Here is a 13,651-nt window from a genome sequence, read left to right on the forward strand (position 1 = left end):
GGTGCTTCTAAATTATTTCTCTGAGAATCCTGCTCGATTCTCTTAGGGAGGCCTTCAGGATACAAAGGTTCCTGAGTCATTCTACCAGTTCTAGTAGCCACTCTAACAGCAAGGTCAGGTTTATTATTTAATTCATCAAGCAAATCATTTTGAGCTTTAAGTACTTGCTTAGCTTGAGTAGCAACTATAGAAGCATATTTGCTAATGAGTTTAAGTTCACCTTTAACTCTAGCCATATAATCACTCAAGTGTCCTATTTCGAAAGCATTATTCTTTAATTCTCTACCAATATAAGCATTAAAACTTTCTTGCCTAGCCATAAAATCATCAGATTCATCTAAGCATGGGCTATGAAATTTAGTAGAGGGAATTTCAACTTTATCATATCTATAGAGAGAATTTACCTTTACTACCTGTCGGGTTATTAAGACAATGTGGTTCATCAACATGCGGTATACTAAGACCATGTATTTATTCAATAGGTGGTAAATTCTTAACATCTTCAGCTTTTATACCTTTTTCTTTCATTGATTTCTTTGCCTCTTGCATATCTTCTGGACTGAGAAATAGAACACCTCTCTTCTTAGGAGTGGGTTTAGGAATAGGCTTAGGAGTTGGCTCAATTGGTTCAGGAATTGCCTCAGGAATTGGCTCAGGAAGAGTTCAATTATTTTCATTAGTCAACATATTATTCAATAGTAATCCAGCTTCGTCGACTGTTCTTTCCCTGAAAACACAACTAGCACAACTATCCAAGTAGTCCTCGGAAGCATCAGTGAGTCCATTATAAAAGATGTCAAGTATTTCATTTTTCTTAAGAGGATGATTAGGCAAAGCATTAAGTAATCGGAGAAGCCTCCCCCAAGCTTGTGGGAGATTCTCTTCTTCGATTTGCACAAAGTTATATATTTCCCGCAAGGTAGCTTGTTTCTTATGAGCAGCGAAATATTTAGCAGAGAAGTAATAAATCATATCCTGGGGACTACACACACAACCAGGATCAAGAGAATTAAACCAAGTCTTAGCATCACCCTTTAATGAGAACGGAAATATATTAAGGATATAATAATAGCGAGACTTCTCATTATTAGTAAACAAGGTGGCTATATCACTTAACTTGGTAAGATGTGCCACAACAGTTTAAGATTCAAGGCCATAAAAAGGATCATATTCAACCAAAGTAATTATTTCAGGATCAACAGAGAATTCATAATCCTTATCAGTAACACAGATGGGTGAAGCAGCAAAAGCAGGGTTGGGTTTCATTCTAGCATTAAGAGATTGCTGCTTCTATTTAGCTAATAACTTTTTAAGATCATATCCATCTTTGCAAGAAAAAATAGCTCTAGCAGCTTCCTCCTCCATAGCATGACCCTCAGGAACTACATGTAATTCATAATCAGGGGGAGAACTTTCATCATCACTATCATCAATAATAGCATCGTCAATAATTTAATTCTCTCTAACCCTAGCAAGTTGTTCATCAAGAAATTCACCCAACGGCAAAGTAGTATCACGCACAGAAGTAGTTTCATCATAAGTATCATGCATAGCAGAAGTGGCATCATCAATAACATGCGACATATCAGAATTCATAGCAGTAGCAGGTTTAGGTGTCGCAAGCTTACTAATAACAGAAGGAGAATCTAGTGCAGAGCTAGATGGCAGTTCCTTACCTCCCCTCGTAGTTGAGGGCAAAATCTTGATTCTTTCGTCTTTCAAGTTCCTCATAGTGATCAACAGATATAAATCCCAAGTGACTCAAAGAATAGAGCTATGCTCCCCGGCAACGGTGCCAGAAATTAGTCTTGATAACCCACAAGTGTAGGGGATCGCAACAGCTTTCGAGGGTAGAGTATTCAACCCAAATTTATTGATTCGACACAAGGGGAGCCAAAGAATATTCTTAAGTATTAGCAGTTGAGTTGTCAATTCAACCACACCTGGATAACTTAGTATCTGTAGCAAAGTCTTTAGTAGCAAAGTATTATGATAATAATGGTAACAGTGGCAAAAGTAAAGATAATAGTTTTGTAGTAATTGTAATAGTAGCAACAGAAAAGTAAATAAGCAAAGCACAATATGTGAAAAGCTCGTATGCATTGGATCAGTGATAGATAATTATGTCGGATGCGATTCCTCATGTAATAGCTATAACATAGGGTGACACAGAACTAGCTCCAGTTCATCAATGTAATGTAGGCATGTATTTGGAATATAGTCATACGTGCTTATGGAAAAGAACTTGCATGACATCTTTTGTCCTACCCTCCCGTGGCAGCGGGGTCCTAGCGGAAACTAAGGGATATTAAGGCCTCCTTTTAATAGAGAACCGGAACAAAGCATTAGCACATAGTGAATACATGAACTCCTCAAACTATGGTCATCACCGAGAAGTATCCCGATTATTGTCACTTCGGGGTTGTCGGATCATGACACATAATAGGTGACTATAGACTTGCAAGATAGGATCAAGAACAGACATATATTCATGAAAATATAATAGGTTCAGATCTGAAATCATGGCACTCGGGCCCTAGTGACAAGCATTAAGCATAGCAAAGTCATAGCAACATCAATATCAGAACATAGTGGATACTAGGGATCAAACCCTAACAAAACTAACTTGATTACATGGTAAATCTCATCCAACCCATCACCGTCCAGCAAGCCTACGATGGAATTACTCACGCACGGTGGTGAGCATCATGAAATTGGTGATGGAGGATGGTTGATGATGATGACAGCGACGAATCCCCCTCTCCGGAGCCCCGAACGAACTCCAGATCAGCCCTCCCGAGAGAGATTAGGGCTTGGCAGCGGCTCCGTATCATAAAACGCGATGAAACTTTCTCTCTGATTTTTTTTCTTTGTGAAACGGAATATATGGAGTTGGAGTTGAGGTCGGTGGAGCCTCAGGGGTCCCACGAGACAGGGGGGCGCGCCCAGGGGGGGAGGGCGTGCCCCCCACCCTCGTGGACAGGGTGTGGGCCCCCGGTCTTGATAGTTTCACCAGTATTTTTTATATTTTCCAAAACTTATCTCCGTGGATTTTCAGGTCATTCCGGGAACTTTTGTTTTCTACACATAAAACAACATCATGACAGTTCTGCTGAAAACAATGTCAGTCTGGGTTAGTTTCATTCAAATCATGCAAGTTAGAGTCTAAAACAAGGGCAAAAGTGTTTAGAAAAGTAGATATTTTGGAGACGTATCACCCACAACCTAAGAATAAAAGATACGACAAAAGAGACTTTGTTGCTAGAAAACATGGAAAGGAAATAGAACCATGGGTTCAAAAGCCTATGCCCTTTCCACCTAAGTCAACTAAAAAGAAAGATGATGAAGAATTTGAATGCTTTGCTGAAATGATTAGGCCAGTCTTTTTGCGTACTCGCTTAACTGATATCTTGAAAATGCCTCCTTATGCAAAGTATATGAAAGACATCATCACCAATAAGAGAAAAATACCGGAAGCTGAAATCTCCACTATACTTGCTAATTACACTTTCAAAGATGGAGTACCTAAAAAACTTGGAGATCCGGGAATACCAACTGTACCTTGCTCCACTAAAAGAAACTATGTGAAAACTGCTTTATGTGATTTGGGAGCTGGTGTTAGTGTTATGCTTTTCTATTTATATAAAAGACTTGATTTGAATAAACTCACACCTACTGAAATATCTTTGCAAATGGCTCACAAATCGACTGCCATACCTATCGGTATTTGTGAGGATGTGCCCGTTCTTGTTGCTAATGTTACTATTTTGACTGACTTTGTTATAATTGAGACGCCCGAGGATGAAAACATGTCTATTATCCTTGGTAGACCCTTCTTGAATACTGCAGTGGCTGTTATTGATTGCAATAAAAGCAAGATCACTTTTCATATCAATGGTAATGAGCATACGGTGCACTTTCCGAAGAAACAATTCCAAGTGAATGGTATTAATGTTATTGAAAAATCTCCGACAATCACTATTGGAAGTTTTCAACTACCTCTACCTACTATCAAAAAGAAATATGAAATACTTTTTTGGGGACATTCATATCCCCATTGAGGTAACTTAGTGATTTACGTAAGTTCTTCGGTTTCATGCTAATCGAAAGTGGTTGTTAATAAGACTTGATCAACCTTATTAATGGATCATTTTTTAGAGGTATGGAGTTGATGAATTTAGTAAGCACTATCTTCTGTCCCTATCTTTTGTTTTCTTTTTTTATTAGTTAAATAAAATAAAATGCCATGCTTTGTCTGTTTTCTGCTTTTTCTATGCAATAAAAAAATGACCCAAAAATAAAAGTTCTCAGAATAATCTGAAAATCTGATACAATTTTTTTCTGAATATTTATGAATTTCTGGTGCAAATAATACCTGAGGGAGGTGCACCAGGTGGGCACAACCCACCTGGGTGCGCCAGCACCCCGAGGCGCGCCCTGGTGGGTGGTGCCCACGTGGTGGGCCCCCTCACTTACTTCTTCCTCCCACACCACTCCATTCACCCAGAAAAAAAATTACCAACACACTCTCTCTCATGTTCTTGCTCCCAAGACCGCGCATTTCGATCTCTTTGCTCGAAGCTCCGTTTCTGAAACTGTTTCGGGGATTTGTTGCTTGGTATCTGACTCCTCCATGTATCCAATTAGTTATTGTTTTAGTGGTTTATATTTAGAATAATTAGCTACTCTTTGTGCTGCTGTATATGAGCTTGAATGTTGAATTCTTAGAGTTCTAAGTAGTTTCAATGCTTGATATGGCCTCTATACATCCCTATGAGTAGTTGCTATCAATCTTGTGAAGTTTTGTTAATGAATTTTTCACGACCAAAAAATTTGAGAAAACTGTACGCGAACATTATGAACTTCTTTGGAAGGAGTTCTTCAAGGAGGAGATCCTCGAAGGCATCCTCTAGTAGCAGCTCCGTTCGCCGGTCCTATGCTGAACCAAGTGAAAAATCCATTCGAAGTGCCACAACAAAAACATTTTTATGGCCATGTGATGATTACATGGCGAGAGTGTGTATTAAGGAAGATTTTGAGCAACTAGTTCACAATGCTGAACTCAGTCCCTACATTTCAGGTAGGTGCAACCAACGCCTTATCCTGACTGAATCATTTGTCGAAGAATTTAAATTCTTCCCCCGAGAGTCTAGGGTGTCTTTTAAACTTTATGATAATCCATTTACCATTTCTCTAGAAAGGTTTGATCACCTTTCCAAAACCCCATTCTGGGGTTTACTTGATGAGCCACTTAGGTATGAGTTTGAGTTTTTCTTAACTAGTCTTTGCTTTGGTGAAACTAGGGGAGTGGCACAAGGTAGACTAAAGAGCATACATTTTCCCGCAATTCAGTACTTCGCATTATTCAATGGAAAATGCATCGTAGGCAAGCAAGACTATTGTACACTCTGTGCTCCAGACTTGAGCCTCATACGTGCCGCTCTCACCAGTAAAAAGGTTTATAATCTTGCAGTGATTGTTGCATGCAGACTACAACAAAACTCTAGCATTGGCTATTTTTATGGCGGAATTTATGCCACGCGTTTAGCATGAGAGCTGGGTGTTTCACCTTTGCCCTTTGACCCTTTCCTACCCATGCAGTATTTAGATTTTGAGGCTTTAAAAAGCCATAAGAGGAGCCATAAGATCCTCAAGTGAAAAATTCATGACTTCACTTATAATTTGTTGTTTAACCAAACCTCTATTGTGCACACATATTTGCATGCGCCTGCTCCTTTGACTATCGAGGCAAGGGAAGATATTATGTTCTGGAGAGCGAGGCTCGAGCTCACAAGGCAGCAGTGCAGGCAGCACGGCAGGCTGGGGCATCGGTGCCGAGGGCCTCTGTGAGCTACCACGCCAACTACCATCCAGGGTACTGACTGATTACCAAGCTAGGACAAAAGCCTAAGCTTGGCGGAGTATGTATTTCCACTCACATTACATTCATGTTCACACATTTCACTCTCATTGTCGGTGTCCACACTTTTTCATTATATCATCCATGCTTAAATTATTTTCCTTGCTTTCTTTGTGTGAGTTTGAAAAAATATGAGAAAATCCAAAAATAAGTTTCTTGCTTCTTTTTGATTTTTCTTTCTAGTTTAAATTATTGTAGCACTAAAAAGAAAACCCCAAAATATTTCCTTGTTCTTCTTTTACTTGTTGGGAGCTTTCCCATGTAAATAGTTTTTCTTGTTTTTGCTTTTCTCTTGCGTTTGCTTGCTTTTGAAAAAACAAAAACTCCAAAAATATTTCAGTGTGTTTCCCTGTATTTTTCTTTTTCTTTTATAGAGTCGTACCGAGGAGAAGACCACGATGAAAATGTTGAGTGGCTCTCATTTGCATTATTGTTGATCTAACAAAGAGCCCATATTACCTTGTCTTCTCCTCTTGAATAAAATATTTGCAGATTCCAGCTTAGTCCACGGCACTCTTACACTATTATTATTTCAAATCACTGGTCGTACAAGTGAAAGGCAATAATGACGATATTAGATGAACTGGCCGTGGCAGAGAGAAACGGGTATGAACTCGACTTGTTCTGTTTTTGTAAATATGTTTAACCTAGTATCCATGCTTCAGCCTATTATGATCAAACATGTTTGCAATGACAATTAGAGATTATAGTTCCTTATGCCATGCATAAGTAGCTAGGAGTGAATAATGATTTATCTTGGATATCAACATTGTGTTAAAATGATTGTGATGTAGTATGATGATAAGGTATCCTCCTCTGAATGTTCGAGTGGCTTGACTTGGCACATGTTCATGCATGTAGTTGAATCAAAACCAACATAGCCTCTATGATATTTATGTTCATGGTGTTCATATCCTACTCATGCTAGTATCTAATGTTACTTATGCATAATGCATGTTCATGACCGTTGTTGCTCTCTAGTTGGCCGCTTCTCAACCTATTTGCTAGCCTTCGCCTGTACTAAGTGGGAACTCTGCTTGTACATCAAAAACCTGAAACCCAAGTTATTCTAGACGAGTCCACCATACCAATCTATATGCGGTATTACCCTGCCGTCCTAAGTAAATTTGCATGTGCCACCTCTAAAAACTTCAAATAAATATCCTTTTGTGTGCCTGAATCGTTCATGGAACGATAGGAGGCGGTCGGTATCTTCCATGCTAAGCGGGTTATTCTCAGGTCGAGTGTTTATTCACTCACCATCGCACAAGAAAAAGGTGGTAATAGGGATGCCCAGTCCCAAACTGCAAAAAGAATAGAGATCACAAATAATCAAACAAACACTCCCAATGGAGTCATAACCTTTACCTTTCCGCTTGGGAATCGCCACTAGAGTTTTACCATGGAAGATATTGATAACTGATGGTCGTGAAGTGAATGAGAGGGGTGCATGTCTCAAAATATCATTTACCTCTGTTTTAAAAAACTTGAACTCTGGCACCTCTGCAAATCACTCCTTCCCTCTGCGAAGGGACTATCTATTTACTTTTATGTTGTGTCATCACCTTCCCAAATAAGCGCCAGAACCTGAGAGCACTGTTGTCATGCTGATGCATTGTGTATAGCTAATGTTGGGTGCATCATGACTGGATCTTTTCTACCATGAATTACAATGTTTAGTCGCTGCTTGAACTTTGGGGGTGCTCTGCATTTAGGTTTTGCGGTCTCAGAAAGGGCTAGCGAGATACCACTATTGTCATATTATATCATGGTTGTTTTGACATCGTGTTGCTATTTGAGATATCTTATTATTGCTCTCTAGTTCCTTATGTCATTGATATGAGTTAATATAATTTTTAAGCATTATTGTCAACATGGTTAGTTATAATCCTTGCTGAAAACATGGGTGCTGTTTAAGCTTATTTATGAAACAAGAGCAAAAGAGTTTGTAAAAGTTGTTCCTTTTCACTTTCAGTTTATCAACTGAATTGCTTGAGGACAAGCAAAGGTTTAAGCTTGGGGGAATTGATACATCTCCAATGTATCTACTTTTTCTAACACTTTTCCTCTTATTTTGGACTCTAATTTGCATGATTTGAATGAAACTAACCCCGGACTGACGCTATTTTTAGCAGAACTACCATGGTGTTGTTTTTGTGCAGACATAGAAGTTCTCGGAATGGAACAAAACTTTGCGAGAATTTTTTATATCAAATAACAAAATTTCTGGAACCAGGAAGGACCTGAGGGGGCACCTGGGTGGGCACAACCTACCAGGGCACGCCAGCCCCCCCAGGCGCACCCAGGTAGGTGATGCCCACCTGGTGGCCCCGCTGACCCTCAAATCGACGCTATAAAATCCCGTAATTCCATAAAAAATGAGGGAGAAAGAATTATCGCGTTTCACGAGACGGAGCCGCTGCCAAGCCCTTTTCTTCCTCGGGAGGGCAGATCTGGAGTCCGTTTGGGGCTCCGGAGAGGGGGATCTTCGATCTTCGTCATCACCAACACATCTCCATCACCAATTCCATGATGCTCCCTCCCGGGAGTGAGTAATTCCTTCGTAAGCTCGCTGGTCGGTGAGGAGTTGGATGAGATTCATCATGTAATTGAGTTAGTTTTGTTAGGGCTTGATCCCTAGTATCCACTATGTTCTGAGATTGATGTTGCTATGACTTTGCCATGCTTAATGTTTGTCACTTTGGGCCTAGGTGCCATGATTTCAGATCTGAACCATTAATGTTATCACCATTATATCCATGTTCTAGATCCGATCTTGCAAGTTATAGTCACCTACTACGTGTTATGACCCGGCAACCTTAGAGTGACAATAGTCGGGACCACTCCTGGTGATGACGTAGTTTGAGGAGTTCATGTATTCACCGTGTGTTAATGCTTTGTTCCGGTTCTCTATTAAAAGGAGGCCTTAATATCCCTTAGTTTCCAATAGGACCGTGCTGCCACGGGAGGGTAGGACAAAAGATGTCGTGCAAGTTCTTTCCATAAGCACGTATGACTATTTACGGAATACATGCCTACATTATATTTATGAACTGGAGCTAGTGCTGTATCGCCCTAGGTTATAACTGTCTCATGATGAATATCATCCAACGAGTCACCGATCCAATGCCTACGAATTTATCTTATATTGTTCTTGCTAAGTTACTACTATTGCTACTGCTATCGTTACTGCTACAATATCACTGCTATCACTGTTACTGTTACCGCTACTACTGCTGCTATCATCAAAACTATCATACTACTATGCTACTAATCACTTTGGTGTAGATAATTAATCTACAGGTGTGGTTGAACTGACAACTCAGCTGCTAATACCTTCAAATATTCTTTGGCTCCCCTTGTGTCGAATCTATAAATTTTGGTTGAATACTCTACCCTCGAAAACTGTTGCGATCGCCTATACTTGTGGGTTATCAGATGCCGAGGCCCCTGACAGAGTTGGTGAGGGCATCGTGGGGGCGCGAGGCGCAGCTCGTCCCATGGCGCAAGGACCGCCGAAACCCGGAGGCGGTCCAAGAATCGAGCAGGGCCATCCACCTGACAGGGTCACTTGAGGGCCGTCGGTGGCCAGCGGCGATGGGGTGACGGGAGGTACCTGCTGAAATGGAAACACCTTCTCATCAAAGTAAACATGCCGGGAGGTGAATACACGATGTGAGATGGTATTACAGCAGCGGTATCCTTTGGTGTTAGGTGGGTAGCCGAGGAAGATGCAAGCGACGGAGCGAGGGGCAAGCTTATGAGGCGCAGTGGCAGCGATGCTAGGATAGCAAAGATAGCCAAAGATGCGAAGGCCATCATAAGATGGGGGCGCACCAAAGAGGATATGGTGAGGGACATAGTTCTGTCGTGGGCGACACGGGCGGATGTTGATGAGGAGGGTGGCGGTGGCGAGAGCGTCTGGCCAAAACCGGGGAGGCATGTTAGAGTGAAAGAGCAACGTGCGGATGCGCTCATTAAGAGCGCGAAGGATACACTCGGCACAACCATTTTGTTGGGACATGTAGGGACAAGTGAGGCGGAAGATAGTGTCGTGGGAGGCTAGAAGGTTACGAGCAGCGACGTTGTCAAACTCTTTTCCGTTGTCAGTTTGTAATGCAAGGATGGGACGACCGAACTATGTGTTGACATAGGAATAAAATGCGGTGAGTGTGGCAAGGGTGTCAGACTTGCAACGAAGAGGAAATGTCCACACATAATGAGAGAAATCATCTAAGATCACCAAATAATAGAGGTAGCCCGTATTGCTTGCAACCGGGGATGTCCAAACATCACTATGCAATAACTGAAACGAAAAAGTGGAAATAGTGGTAGACGCGCTAAAGGGAAGATGAATATGCTTGCCAAGACGGCAAGCCTCACAAGTATGGTCGTCGAACTTAGTGCATGAGAATGAAAAAATCTGAAGAATTTGACGCAAAGTGGTGGAGTTCAGGTGTCCCAAACGAGCATGCCAAAAGTCGACACCTGCAGCAAGGGCGATTGGGGTGGTGGAGGCGGTGGCAGAGGAGTGCACCAGATAGAGCTTGTTAGGACTATCACAACGGTGAAGGACCATCCAAGTACATGCGTCCTTCACAGAAAAACCGACATCATCAAATTCAACGCTAATGGGATTCTCACGAGCAAGACGACAAACAGATACAAGGTTCGTAACTAAATTAGGAGAAACAAGAACGTTAGACATGGTGACAGGCATAGATGTGGAAGGAAACAAAGTACAACCAACATGTGTGATAGGTAGAGAGGAATCGTTACCGACGGTGATGCGAGTAGGAGTATGAACTAGAGTGAAAGAGGTTAGGGTATCGGGATGAGATGTCATGTGGGCGGTGGCGCCTGTGTCCATGTACCAAGTGCCGCCAGTGCCGTAGTTGTTTGGTGATGGAGCCGAGTGCAGGGCAGCCAAAGGAGTAGGGTCCCATGGCGGTGAGACCGGCAGTGAGGCAAAGTCGCCGTAGGGCTGAATCGGGGCGGGCGGAGCATGGCTGCCGGTCATCGGCGGGGCGGGCAGAGCTGCGGAGCCAGCACCGGTCGGCTGCTGCGGCATGTTGAAGTAGGCCGGATGGCCCGTCGGGAAAGCCTGTGGCATGGTGTAGCCGCCGAGGGGCTGAACCAGGGCAGGCGGAGCGTGGCCGCCGGCCATTGGCGGGGCCTGCAGCATGTGGGTGAAGGGAGCCGGCATGGCAGACGACATCACAGCGGCGACGGCGATGGCCGGGATAGGAGGCACGACAGCGGCCAGGAAGGTGGCGGCGGCTGGAGTGGGCGCGACGGTGGCCAGAGGAGCGGCGGAGGCATGGTGGGGATGGGCGGCGGTGGCACGGGTGCGGCGGCTGGTGGAGACGGGAGATGAGCGGCGGCTGGATGCGGCGGCGGCGGCCCGATGCGGCGACGGCGGCTATGGTGAACAGTGGTGGCGGCATCGAGAGGGATAGAGGGCGGAAGTGGGGGTAGGGAAGGGCGTTGTCACAGGGCAGCGGCAACGGCTACAAAGAGTGGCAGCAGCGGCGCGAGGGAGGAGAGGAGGGGGCAGAAGCGGGATGCAGCGGCGACTGGCGGCGTTGACAGCAGCATGGAAGATGCGTGGCGGCAACAACGGCGGGTGGCGGCAGCGTGAGATGGGCGGGACAACGGGGGCGGCGGCGGGTGGGAAAGCGGCAGCGGCGGTGGGTAGGGTTAGGTCGATCGACCTGCGATAGATACCATGTAGAATACGAGGTATTGGCCGTTCAAACACAATTGCATTGATCGGTGCATCAGGGACATATATATGAGTACATAAGGGGGCCACAACCTCAACTATATAGATGAATTAGGAGGTGGGCCCAAGACACAATATACACGTACACATATATTCAACAAAAAGATCCCCAACGGATCTCCAAAAGATCACCACAGTTCACATAATCCACGTAAACAACGAATAAGTTTAAACTAGATTACTAAATACTTGAAATTAAAGATGGAGACGACGGAGCTTCACCACTTTGTCCCTTTGCCTTTCCGGTCGCGACGCTGCACAGTAGGAGCTGGGTCGTCAGAGCTGTCGGAGGAAGATGAGAGGACGATATAGACCTCCATCCCCCGGACAATGCTATCCTACTTCCGCTTGATCTTGCCCACTTGTGCCGTATCCGCCGCTGCCTTCGCTGCCTCACGCATGAACTGCTCCAGGATCAGCCATAGAGCCTTCGCGTTCTTCCTCCGGAGCCGACGAACGTCAATCTCTACCGTAGTAAGTGACTGGTGGTAGACCCACAAGAAGAGTCGCTCCTTCTCGTCGGGCAGCGCTGACAATCCATGATGGTGACACGAGGACTGAGCGACCGCCTCCGACGTGGCCACCATCTCCCTTGCCCTCTGTATGTTGTTTAACTAGATACACCACTGTTGGGTAACAACAACGTCTAATGCATCATGGGTATCGTGGGTGTCCCTAGAAAAACCGACTGCTAGTCATCCAACTGTTATATGTCTTTGTGATGACCGACTGCTGGTACCTATTCACCGGGAGGGGTGTAGAATCCGAGTGTGGTCACTTAGCCCATTGATGAGGAAACCCCTGGCAAGTGATATCTTGGGTTGTAACCTTGATGGGCTTAGTGAGTAACCCTTGGCCCATTGTATTTTGGGTCATATCTTTGATGGGCCTGGGCCATAAGTGTTTGTGGGCCTACCCCGTAGGTATTCCAAGCCATCACTGACACTTCTAGAAGCATGTGTTACATATTCCCAAAACATTTCAGACGATGTTGGACAAAACCTCTCTTCAATTGGTCCTGTCGCAAGTCTATCATGTATATCGTAATTCTAGATTCATTTCTCTTTTGTATGACCACATATCCATCTCATCATGAGGACCTTCACTACACTTAACAGTTGGACATGTAGCCTTTTAGTTGGCCAACATTCTGCACCATACAGCATTGCTGGGCAAATCACCATCCTATAGAAGCTGCCCTTTATATTTTGTCGCACTTTCTTATCATAGAGGACACCAGAAACTTGATGCCAATTCATCCATCCGCTTTTGATTCGATAGTTCGCATATTTATCGATATCATCATTCTTCTACATCACTGGCCCCAAATATCTAAAGGTGTCCTGAGATATCATTTGCCCATCAAGGCTAACCTTCTCCTTCTCGCGTCTAGTAGTACTGGTACCAAACCTCATGTGCTCAGTTTTAGTTCTACCAAGTCTAAAACCTTCAGATTTTAAAGTTGGCCCCCACAACTCCAACTTTCTATTAACCTCTATCCAACTATCATCCAATACTAGTATATCCCTCTCCATTCTTCGCATATCTTGTTTGACCAAAAAATGAGGTTGAAAAGATTAGAGCAACTCTAGCCATCCATTAAACCAGTTAGAGGAGGGAAAATCCGTTTTTCTCTTCTAAACGGTACCTAGCCGAAGCCCATTGTTTGCAGGAGTAAAAAAAATTCTCTGAGCGGTATCGAACCCTTATACTTACTCCTCCAGCCACGAAGTGAAATCCATCCACGCCTCTCCGCCTCTACTCCACCCAATCCCCGCCGCCCAATGTCCCCGATGAGCCCCGAACCACGCCGCACCCACTCCAGTGCCGATAATGGTCGAATCCCACCGCCATCGCTCCCCGCCGCCCATTCATGGCGCAAATCTGCTCCGCCACGAGCGGTTCTGAGGCCGTGGCTGTTCTGCCGCTTCTTCCTCTCACCACCG

The sequence above is a fragment of the Triticum aestivum genome, chromosome 2B, assembly GCF_018294505.1.
Source record: "Triticum aestivum cultivar Chinese Spring chromosome 2B, IWGSC CS RefSeq v2.1, whole genome shotgun sequence".
Taxonomy (NCBI): domain Eukaryota; kingdom Viridiplantae; phylum Streptophyta; class Magnoliopsida; order Poales; family Poaceae; genus Triticum; species Triticum aestivum.